Raw genomic sequence first — 13,149 nt, forward strand, 5'->3', positions numbered from 1 at the left:
GCAAGGTCACCACCCCCCTCCGCTTCAGGCCCCCGGAGAGTTCCTTTGTCTAAAAAGTCAAATCAAAATCCCGCATATTTTTGACCTTGGGCCTGTGGGTTGGAACGACCCCCCCCTGCCCCCACCCCCTGGCCCCTCAGGAATGCTAAATCCCTCCGGCTCTTCAGAGATGGACCCAGAACTCATCTCGTCAGACCTCACATCAGCCCCCAAACTCCAGATGGCTGCATCCAGAGCAAATCCATGAAGCTGCAGTACGAGAACTTCCAGGGTCTGCTCTTGACGCTTCTTGTATAGCTGACTGTACAGCCGGAGATGGCCAAGCTATCACATCCGCTGTAGCTTAGCAGAGCCTGCGTGCTGCACGCTCACATCTCAGAGTGATATTTCAGTATCTCCTCTGGCTGTCAACTCAACGCACTTATTGCAGATGCTCCTGTTGACGGCCACTGTCTGCTTAACGCCCAATGATCTTATTATCTGCTCTAACCTGTAAGACGTCCACAACAACCACTGTTTGTAGTGTTCCTTATTTATTGTTAAAGTGCACTACATTACTAATTTTCCTTCACATATTTATTATCTATTTTTATTCATTTTATCCTTTGTGATATTTATTTCCACTTATATTATTGATTCTCCTATTTATTTATTTTTTCTGTACTACTGGACAAAGACCCCCATCCCCCCACCGGGATCAATAAAGCTCCATCTTAATCTTAAGGTTCCTTGGAGATGAACACAGAATATAAATAATGCCAAATATAAATGCTCTGCTGCAGTTTGCCTCTGAGTAACACCCTACACTGCATTTTACGAGGCAAAGCACTGCAAAGGGCAGCAGCTGTTTATACCCATTTTCTTATTTTTATTATGCCATTCATGAAACAAGGAGCGACACTTCATGCATCCCCTGTTCTCCCCAATGCACAGATCGTTCGCCGCGTCAGCGTTACTCAAAGTGAAAACGGCATGTTCGAGACTCGCACCTGCGCTGCGCATCACAGACGACACGCTATTTTCTGCAATGCAGAACCTGACGGCTACCATAAACAACTAGTGTCCTGTAACGATGCAGTGCACCTCATCGGGCACATCATTACGAAGAAACAAGTGAGGTCTTTGGTTAGTTCCGTGCTGCCCTGTCCCGGCTCCTTCCCCTCGGCCGCTGGTGGGAGATGCGGTCCGGGATTCGCAGCAGCTACTAGGGCTGATCGATGACACCACGCAGTAACCACAACATGTGAGCGTTTTCTGGTGGTTCTACAGCACAGCAGTGGCCGTCTGTAAACCATGCCATGGCGAAACAGTACAGTACAGGACAGAAGGTGGTAAATGGTGTACAGACATAAAAAAGGCCCAGAACAGAGATTTGCAAGACATAAATCATATTATTCACAATATCAGTGCAATTTCTTGCAGCACATTCTCCATTTCCAACAGTGATACATACAGTGCCAAAATAACCGTAAAAATTAAACTTGATAACAGATATTAGAGGGTAAAAGCTCAGAAATGCCTACAAAGTACCTTGATTTTGCTTGCAGTTTGCAGTAAGCATCTTTTCACATCACAGTCTTACGATACGGCTCACAGCCCAGAGCTGCTGCACCTTCAAGCCTGAACATTTTTCACCATTTTTGCACCATTGCGAGGTCACACAGAAGCACGGCCCACACACACATGCGCGCACACCCCCCCTCCCCCCCCCCCCACCTTGCCTCCCATCCCCCTCTGGTCAGTTAATAAGCACGAGTTTGCCTGAGCCAAGCAGTCTGGAGAACTCGTGGAGCAATTTCCCCCGGGAATTGGTTAGTGCAAAACGCTGCCCCACAGAGAGAGTGGAATTTTACCCACACGGCTTACAGCCGGCCAATCAGGAGAATGCCGGCGTTCCACCGAGAGCGTTAGGTTTAGGAAAAGGCTCAGGCATCGTCTGTGTGTTTACAGACAGGGCGGGGCGATCTCTAACCGGATTGGTCAGGTGACTCAAATGATGACCTGCAAATCCTGAAATTATGTTACTTGACTCGGTGTCAGGGTCAAGCACTCCATATGAAATTTGGTAAATATAAAGAAAATTAATCCGGTACAAATTAGAAAGGTTTGGTTTTTTGTTCAGATGAAATTTTATTACGAAATAATAGAAATGGGTGTTAAGGCTATGGGAGTGATACGATTTTTATATCAGTGGAAACTAAAAGTGCATAGAAATGGGAACCTTGCCAGGGCAGGAAACCAAAAAGTAAAACCAAAATGTAAAATTTAATCCGTAGCACATTTAAGTGCTGGCCTGTGGTACTGCATGTAAAGCCAGGAGAACAAGAATCACAGAAAGAAAATGTGCTGTGTGCAAGCCAGCCGCTATTTGGGGCAGGAGATCAAGTTCCCTCGTTACTGATGGTAGTGAAGCTAAATTTCTCGAAAAACACACGTTGAAGGGATGACTGCTGTGTGGCCGGTAACCGGACTGAACCTCAGCTCCTCTCAACCAATCACATCATTTCCGAGGGGCCCAGAGACATGCAGGATGGTCTATCAAAGGTGAGGGTCTCAGATAATAGGAGCGGATTTCCTGTCTTTGAGACACACAGCTTGCCAGGGTCACGGAGGACGGTGAGGAGGGGGGGGGGGGGGGGGGGGGGGCGGCCTGGAGTGCACTGGGGCTGCTGAGCCCCACCCCAAGCCCGCCACAGCACATCAGGGCTGATGGTGACTCACATCCCCTTTGGACTCGAAGCTGCAGCGCGACATTAGGATTTTACTGTCCTAATGATTTTACTTTACACCCACAGCTCATGACCATAGGTGAGGGTAGGAACGTAGATCGACTGGTAAATCGAGAGCTTTGCCTTTTGGCTCAGCTCCTTCTTCACCATGACAGACTGATACAGCGCCCGCATCACTGCGGATGCTGCACCGATCCGCCTGTTGAGCTCCCGTTCCATCAACAAAATACATGCAGACTGGTTGGGCAAACTCCCATGAACCCTCCAAGACCCTGCTGGACCTTACCAGGGAGGCTGAGGAGTGTGATCCCCCTATAGCTGGAGCACACTCAACTGTATGGGGGACCACCATCCTGGTCTGCCAGTCCAGAGGCACTGCCCCTGATGTCCACGCGATGCTGCAGACGAGAGTCAACAGAACCTCATCTTCTGCAAAAAGCAGAGACCTAATCCTGAGGTCACCAAACCGGACACCTTCTACACCCTGGCTGTGCCTAGGAATTCTGTCCATAAAAGCTATGAACAGAGTCTGTGACAAAGGGCAGCCCTGAAGGAGTCCAACCCTCACCGGAAACGAGTCCAACTTATTGCCGCCCATGCAGACCAAGCTCCGGCACCGGTCATACAGGGACCGAACAGCCCTTATAAGGAAACCCGGAACCCCATACTCCCGGAGCACTCCCCACAGGACTTCCCGAAGGACACAATCGAATGCCTTCTCCAAGTCCACAAAACACATGTAGACTGGTTGGGCAAACTCCCATGAACCCTCCAAGACCCTGCTGAGAGTACAGAGCTGGTCCACTGTTCTACGGCCAGAACAAAAACCATACTCAACCATAGCTCAGGGCTGGCTCCAGGGGGGGGCCCCGATGACCTGCTTCCGGGCAATGTTTTTGTTCATCATAAGGGGTCTGGTTCATCACCCAGGACCTGTTTGCCTTGGGTGACCCTACCAGGGGCATAAACTTAGCTCCTGGGATTATTGGAACACGCAAACCCCTCCACCACTATATATATATACATATATACATTATATATATATATATATATATATATATATAATAATGTTCATCTAGTCTAATATATATATATATATATACACATATATATAAAATTAGACTAGATGAACTTTATTGATCCCAGAGGAAAGTTCATATCCATCCACCCTCCATGACTAAGGGTCAGGAATGTGGTCTGTGTTTAGACCCCTGTGCCTATGATCAGGAGGTTATTGGTTTGAACCCCACTCTCAGCAGAGTAACCACATCTTTATTAGGCCCTTGAGCGAAGGCCCTTGACCCCTTCCAAAAATGCAGCAGTTGGATAAACAGCTGACCTCGTACTCAGATCCCAAGCCTTGTTCTCACCTGTATGTGTGCATGCAGAGGGCAGAGAGAATGATGGGATAAGTGAACAAAAAAAAAATCCTTGTGATCTGGACTGAACTGAACTGGTCAATAAAACTCAATTTCCAACTCATCCTGCCACACATCTTCAGACTGAAGCAGGAAACCCACACAACTCAGGGAAAGCATATAAACCCAATACATACAGAGCCCCCCAAACACGCACAGAGCCCCCCAAACATGCACAGAGCCCCCCAAACATGCAGAGCCTCACAAACACGCACAGAGCCCCCCAAACATGCAGAGCCTCTCAAACACATACAGAACCACCCAAACACGCAGAGAGCCACCCAAACATGCAGAGAAACCCCCAAACACGCACAGAGACACCCAAACACATACAGGGCCTCCCAAACACGCAGAGAAACCCCCAAACACGCACAGAGACACCCAAACACATACAGGGCCTCCCAAACACGCAGAGAGCCTCCCAAACACATACAGGGCCTCCCAAACACGCAGAGAAACCCCCAAACATGCAGAGCCCCCCAAACACGCAGAGCCCCCCAAACACGCAGAGCCCCCCAAACGCACAGAGCCCCCCAAACACGCACAGAGCCCCCCAAACACGCACAGAGCCCCCCAAACACGCACAGAGCCACCCAAACACATACAGGGCCTCCCAAACACGCAGAGCCACCCAAACACGCAGAGAAACCCCCAAACACGCAGAGACACCCAAACACGCAGAGCCCCCCAAACACGCAGAGCCCCCCAAACACGCACAGAGCCCCCCAAACATGCAGAGAGACCCCCAAGCACGCAGAGCCCCCAAACACGCAGAGACCCCCAAACACACACAGAGCCACGAGCTGCATTTTCAGGCAGATGTTGCAAGGAAGAAAATGACCTTTATGCTCATTGCCACGTGTCCGTGTGTTCAGTCACTACGATACCTGCCCCAGCCCACACAGTACCTGCATCTGTCATCATCTGTAAGCTTCGCGTTTACATGAGGCGCAAAATGGACCATCGCCCGCTGTTTGTTTGGGGAGGTGCAGAGACACCTCAAAAGAGAAACTGCCAGTGGCTTTAACGCCGCGATGAAAAGGAGGCCGCAAGACATCTCCCCGAAGCAGCAGATCGCCCGTAGGCTGAGCTCAGGCTGCGCAGGGACAGAGCGGGTACCGGCACGCCGATCAGCCGGCACTGCGTCGGTATAAATGAGATTATTTATGGAGGTTCTAAAAGCGACCGAGGTGAGGGCAGACAGGAGGCACCGAAGGATTGTCAGATTGTAAACGACCTGATGTCCCTTATGTGACCTTATTTAAGGCTCCAAACTTTCACTCACTTATGCCTGTCGATGAATTTCATTTTCCCTTTAAACAGAGAGACCCGCTTTCCGGCGTCAGCTTTGCACCATGGTACGAGCTGCTAGGAGTTCGGCGTATTGTGTGATGGTTTATTTAAAAAAAATGTCACGCGAGGTCCATTCGATAAAATCCAGAAAAGATGTATAAAAGAAAAAAACCAGGAAACAGTCAGAGGCTGCCTGGTGAGTCAGGAAGTATAAAAAGTGAAAAGTGAAAGGCGGTCTCGTGCAGAGAGCGTGCGGCAGCAATCCCCGAAGGATGCCACCATGCCTGCCTTATGCAGTCCGAAAGGCACCCCTTAGATTTCTGCTCGTAAAATCCTAACACCATAAAATTTCAGGCCATATATAACCGCCCCTCCCCCAGTGCCGCTTCTCCCCTCCCCCCACACCCACTCTACATATGTTTTGAGATATGAGCCAGAAGATCCAGAGCAAAGGGCTCCGTTCACCAGGGACGGCGACTTCTCAGGTGGGGCTGCCTGGCATTTTGCTCCTGGGGGGTCAGGAGTGGGGCGAGACCTCACAAAATGCACGATGAATTTGTTACTGAAGTAGTATGGTGGCACAGTGCATACAAAATGAATTATTTACATATAGTAGCTTTCAGTTTTAACAAACTGCACTTATATGCAAACATACATGATAGACCTATATTATTATATGGGGGCGGTGTGCTAGGACACTGATCGGAAGGTTGCCGGGTCAAATCCCAGGGTCAGCAGAGTGATGTCACTGTTGAGCCCCTGAGTGAGGCCCTTTTGATCTTGGGGCTATCTGACCCTGCTTCTCAGAAAAAGTTCATCTATTACTCGGCATGTAACAAGTCTTAATTATAAAAAAATACCATAAAATACAATATAAATGATCAAATTAAACCAGAGCTATAGTACAAAGGGCAGATGTCAGATAGATCAGTTATTAAGTGTTATGATTAATCATAAAAGCGAGTTCTCTTATGGTGTGAAAGAGCGAAGAACAATAACACTAGCAATGCATGTTACATTTTCTCCATCCATCCATCCATCCTTCATGCTACTCAAGGGTGCTACACTTTTTCCAAATGTGAGTAAATATTGTCTGTGAATGTTAATGTTACTTCACTCTTTATTTTATCAACAAAAAATAAAGACTGTTCAGGTTTTTTCCTATCAAAATTTAATTTAATACCTATTAAAAGCAATGGCTTTTAAATTCTGCTATGGTCTGACTACAGGAGCTGGGTGGACATCAAAATCACTAAAGGGTGCAAAATCAATGGAGGGGAAAGATGAGTGAAAGCACATGGTCTTGTTCCATCTTGATGTACAGCTGACACTAGAGATGCTAATGTGGAGTCCAGTGAGCGACAGCCTGTTCAAATCAGAGGTGGGATGTGGGCCCTTTTGCTGCTAGTGACATCATAACGAACGTGTGAATCTCCACGTCACCTTAACACATCCCCTTTAACAGGAAGCCTGAACACCTCCCTAACATGATTCCTCTCACATCATAACGAACGTGAGATTCTCCAGGTCACCTTAACACATCCCCTTTAACAGGAAGCCTGAACACCTCCCTAAAATGATTCCTCTCACATCATAACGAACGTGTGAATCTCCACGTCGCCTTAACACATCCCCTTTAACAGGAAGCCTGAACACCTCCCTACCATGATTCCTCACGCATCATAACGAACGTGTGAATCTCCACGTCACCTTAACACATCCCCTTTAACAGGAAGCCTGAACACCTCCCTAACATGATTCCTCACGCATCATAACGAACGTGTGAATCTCCAGGTCACCTTAACACATCCCCTTTAACAGGAAGCCTGAACATCTCCCTAACATGATTCCTCTCACATCATAACGAACGTGTGATTCTCCAGGTCACCTTAACACATCCCCTTGAACAGGAAGCCTGAACACCTCCCTAACATGATTCCTCTCACATCATAACGAACGTGTGAATCTCCACGTCACCTTAACACATCCCCTTTAACAGGAAGCCTGAACACCTCCCTAACATGATTCCTCACGCATCATAACGAACGTGTGAATCTCCACGTCACCTTAACACATCCCCTTTAACAGGAAGCCTGAACACCTCCTTAACATGATTCCTCTCACATCATAACGAACGTGTGAATCTCCAGGTCACCTTAACACATCCCCTTTAGCAGGAAGCCTGAACACCTCCCTAACATGATTCCTCACGCATCATAACGAACGTGTGAATCTCCACGTCACCTTAACACATCCCCTTTAACAGGAAGCCTGAACACCTCCCTAACATGATTCCTCTCACATCATAACGAACGTGTGAATCTCCACGTCACCTTAACACATCCCCTTTAACAGGAAGCCTGAACACCTCCCTAACATGATTCCTCACGCATCATAACGAACGTGTGAATCTCCAGGTCACCTTAACAAATCCCCTTTAACAGGAAGCCTGAACATCTCCCTAACATGATTCCTCTCACATCATAACGAACGTGTGATTCTCCAGGTCACCTTAACACATCCCCTTGAACAGGAAGCCTGAACACCTCCCTAACATGATTCCTCACGCATCATAACGAACGTGTGAATCTCCACGTCACCTTAACACATCCCCTTTAACAGGAAGCCTGAACACCTCCCTACCATGATTCCTCACGCATCATAACGAACGTGTGATTCTCCAGGTCACCTTAACACATCCCCTTTAACAGGAAGCCTGAACACCTCCCTAACATGATTCCTCACGCATCATAACGAACGTGTGATTCTCCACGTCACTTTAACACATCCCCTTTAACAGGAAGCCTGAACACCTCCCTAACATGATTCCTCTCACATCATAACGAACGGGTGATTCTCCAGGTCACCTTAACACATCCCCTTTAACAGGAAGCCTGAACACCTCCCTACCATGATTCCTCTCACATCATAACGAATGTGTGGATCTCCAGGTCACCTTAACACATCCCCTTTAACAGGAAGCCTGAACACCTCCCTAACATGATTCCTCTCTCTCCCTGTAGACTTTTCCAGAATATTAAACCAGATTACACTGCTCTCGCTAGTATGCTCAGACGGCCCATGTTGAGCCGGATCTCATGCACGGCTCTTCTCTCCATGAGCCCAAAAGTCTGGTTAATATTCCATCGGAAAGGCTGAGGGAGACAACAAAAGTGGTTAGGCTGCGACCCCCCCCCCCGACTCCCCACAGAGGTGCAAATAGACCCACGCGGGCTGCCGGTCCGCTTTCTTTGGCTAATGAGGCCTGGGTAGACGCCGGCCCCCGGAGAAAGCTCTCCCCCCACAGGAGTCACACTTCACAAGCCACCGCTCCCACCTCACATCACACCCCCTCCCCCCCCCACCGCAGGCACCAAGGCCTCTTTATCGAAGACCCATTCGTGCCTCTGCTCGTGCTCATTACAATGTTAAACTTTTTCCTGCTTGTGTACTACTCCATAAAGCAGAGGACTGCCCACATGTCAGCAGTAACAGACGCCTGATCCTTAACTAGTTTTTCCTGACACACGACCCCCAAAAATAACACAACACAAAGGCTGTAATGCAGAGCTTAGCATGGCCGCTGCAGTGATAACACGGTATGAAAACTCTACGGAGAGAAGAGTCTCCAAGTGGCATTGAAATGAGCCGAGTTTAGCTCAAGCTTCACTCGTAACTTCTTTCCTGCCCACCTGTTATTTCCAGAAAGTCCATGAGTTCCCGATGCGTTGAAGACTTTGTCTTACACACAATAAACTGTAAGGTGCAGCATACAATGAAAATCTTATTCATTTTCTTCCAGACAATGATAAATGCAAATTAAACACAAAACATATGCATTGTTAACGCTAAGCAAGTCAGCGAAGGACTATTAAACTTTGAATATTCCATGTAATTCTCCAAATCACATCTTTATCCCCTTTTGCAGAAATAAACACCATGGTGATTTCAGGGTCGAAACATTCCTTTGATGCGAACAATCTTCAGGTACGTGCTACGTGGTGCTTTTTCCCTCCAAAGATTTAATTTTAAGATTCTGCAATTAGCCTAACGCCAATAGCTGTTGCCGTCATCAATCTTTTTGCATTCAAATGAGCCGTAACACGGGCGATTCTGCACCGGGCGCTGGATCCCCCGCCCTACATGATTAATGCATTTATTACATGCGGTCCTGTGTGCGAGAGGACGTCTGAGTTTTCATTTGGTTTAGAATCGTATATGCGACTCTCACCTGTCTGATTAAGCCGCATCTCTCCAATCACCACAGATACACAAATGCAATTTTGCTGACAATAGATGCTTTAAACGATTATAAAATATTTATTTATTTATTTGTGCTTGTAGATGGAGAGAATTATTTAAGGGGGGGAAAAAACACACTGATTGCCCGTTTTTCAGTGGTAATGTATTCATGGAGGGAAGAAAATCATTTATTTTACCTTGTAGAAATGACAAGGTCCCTGGACATTTGTCTTTCATGAATGCTAATTACCCGCCTCCCGGAGCTGTGTATCGGCCTGACGCAGGGAATCAGCCTCAGCACAATTCATATTCAAATCTGCTCGGATCTTCTTACCCTCCTGTCGATTCGCTTGGCATTTTTAGCTCACCTGCATTCTATGCTAACAGTCATCTGCTCACCACACCGGTAATATTAGCAGTGCCACCCTTAGGGTAAAGGCTCTAGCCATGGACAGAATTTGGTCTGAATAGCGAGTATGTCATTCACTTAATTCCTCCACGATGCAGAGGTGACCATATGCCCTCTGACATCCGCCGCGTGTTAATATGGGTGCTCTTTTAAGCAGACAAACCTGATTGGTTAGCTGTTAATTAGTGCCTACCACTGACTGCCATTGTATATAACACAATACGCTTTCAAACAGCATATGGTGGGTAAGTCCTAGCAGGAGCGAATTTTGTGTATTTAGTACAGAAATGCATGTACTGTCAGGTATCACACTGATCAAATTTTGTAGGTTTTCCCTTAAGTAAGAAGGCAGCTTTATGCAGTGTCCTATATATGCTTTAAGAAACGCCCGTCCAAATTAATTGAACTAGAAGATGATTCGGGGCTAAATAAATGTTTAAGATTTGGATGCTACCCAAGCACATCTCCATATTGAAGTCCATCCATCAATCCATCCATCCATCCGTACCTACATGTGCTTTGCAAGGTTGCGGCGGTCCATTTTAACGAAATTCTACAGTTCAGCCTTACCCAGAAACACCAAAACAGCTTATCTGGGCCTTGGCCTTGACCGAGAGCACGGGATTCGTCTTAGCTTATAGCCCTTGTTAGTTTGGTTACACCTTTGCCGTTTTCGTCTCTTCTTGCGAGCCTGACGTCCCAGGGTCGGCTGCAGACATTGGACACGCGGCACGTGCAACATGACACAAGAGAAACAAATGTCCAATCCGACAGCTTTGGAGTCAGCCATTGATAAAATACAACCAGCTCAGAGGAGCGATTTTACACAAAGACAGTATCTTACTGCTCACTCTGTGAATAGAGCTCAAGTTTGAAATAGATTCACAATCCAAAAGGCCTGTTTACATCCCTGCCTAACTGTGATGTCCTCAGTCTGCAAAGGATTTCATCAGCTAGCCTGAGAGTTCTAATGTCACACATGGCCTTTGGTGAAAAGCGTATTTTAATCCAATAAAATACAGGTCTCAGGCTTAATAACCAGAATCTACCAGTAGGATCCCAAGTCAACATGAACTCTTCCTCTATTGCTGACCTTCTTGCTGGGTTGTGGGGCTTTTGAGATAAAGTCAGCCAAACCGGTAGCACAGAGCCCCCCAACTTATGGGTCACATTTGGGAACAGACGTTGTTTTTCTGTTCCATGGGGGGTGTGACTTAATAGTTTCCTTTTTGGAAGACCTACATTTTGTATCCATTGACTTATGGACTATGATATGTAAATGGGACACACTCCCTTTACAATTAAAGACTAATGTGATAAATTAAAGACTAATGTAATAAAGTAATGGAATTTTATTTGCAATGATTTCCTTGAGTTTTGTCAGTAAAACTCCCTGCTAACGATTTTTTTTCATGTTTCATATAGAAGAAATAATTAGGTTTGGGCATAGCTGATATCATTTGGTTTACGTAGTCCGGGGAAAATTGATGATGGACTGGAGATTGAGAGACTTACTCTGTTTAGAGAGGTGCTACGTGGTAATCCCAGTGAAAATGGCAAGCCCCTTTCGCTTGGTGTTCAGAGAAGACAGCTGTCAGTTCTCATAATGCAGCTTCTAAACAGTCAAATCAAATGATCTGCTACAACTTCTTACTGAAACTAGACCCCCAAAAAACATGTAGCAACGGGTGTGGATAAGAGGACAAAATGAGTCGACACCGCTCCTGTTTGCATGGCACCAACATGGCCGCCACTACTTTCTGTATAGGATGAATGAGCCATCTGATTGGGCGGCATGTCATATTACCTCACATTAGTATAACATTATAATGCAACTACATACATTCACCATTATAATTTATAAAAATTATATATTAATATCTGGGACAAACTTAAAAGATGATTATCATAAACAAGCATAACGAACCCAATCAGACACCGAGTGTATTGATCGGTCGGGGAAGCAGGATACGTGAGACCGAAATCCAAAACGAAGGGGTTTACACGATCAACAGCGTTAATGACAGACCTGGGGTAACAGACTTGAACGCGGACTGAAATACACTGGACAAACCGAAAAGAAACATGGGGTTAACGAGAGGTCCACGAGCGGGCTGGACGGAGGGATGTGACTGAGGGTCATAGGAGCCCAAATATGAAGCAGTTCCTACCCTGTCATTCCAGAGCATGTCGTGTACATGTAGAATGTAGCAGCCGCTACAAATGGATGGATGGATTAAAGCACAGAAATTACATTTACGTCGTCAGATTCAGCACTGAACCGCTCAGACTGGTCTTGTTTTTGATGGGCACTCATGGAGATCTCACTGTTCGGAAGCTATCCTTGTGTCTCAGCTAAACTTCCAAACACCGATTCATATAAATTAATGTCTCTGTGTGTATTTCATACTTACATGCCCATTCCGCTGATGAACCCATCAGCCCAGAAGAGGGAGACCGCAGGAATGTTTTCTAAGGCTAATTGTATAGAACAGCAGACATGTTTGCATGGCCAGTGAGCCACAGATATCAGTCAGGAGCTCCGACACCCAAGCACTCATGCCCCCTCAGTCAATAAACACACACGTCCTGCTCTAAACCCTTATCTTGTCCTGGGGGGGCACAGTACTTGCTGATTTTCCCGTTTTCCTGCAAAACAAGTACTAATAAAATCGTGATATATTTTGGAAATAATTACTTTAATCTATCGCACAAGAGCCTCAGTAGAATTTTAAAAAGGACCAGACTTAGGGAACTTACTCTAAATCAGGTTTCAGTATTTAAAATGCGTGACACACGCATATCATAAAATGTGTGTATATTTATCTGGATGTGATAAATAAAGGTGCTAACTGACGTCAGTTAAAATATACCTCTTTCTAATATATGTTTTTTTATTTATAAATGTAGAATAATGCTGCTTCATTATATTCAGGTCTTGCACGTGCCAGAGGTTTCAGGTTATGCGCAAGATGCGTGAGGCTATTGCAAAAGATGCAGATCTCTAACGCGTTTATGCTTGTGACATTCGTGGGAATTAATCTCGTTCTTTCTTGTT

Source organism: Brienomyrus brachyistius, chromosome 12, assembly GCF_023856365.1.
Source record: "Brienomyrus brachyistius isolate T26 chromosome 12, BBRACH_0.4, whole genome shotgun sequence".
Taxonomy (NCBI): domain Eukaryota; kingdom Metazoa; phylum Chordata; class Actinopteri; order Osteoglossiformes; family Mormyridae; genus Brienomyrus; species Brienomyrus brachyistius.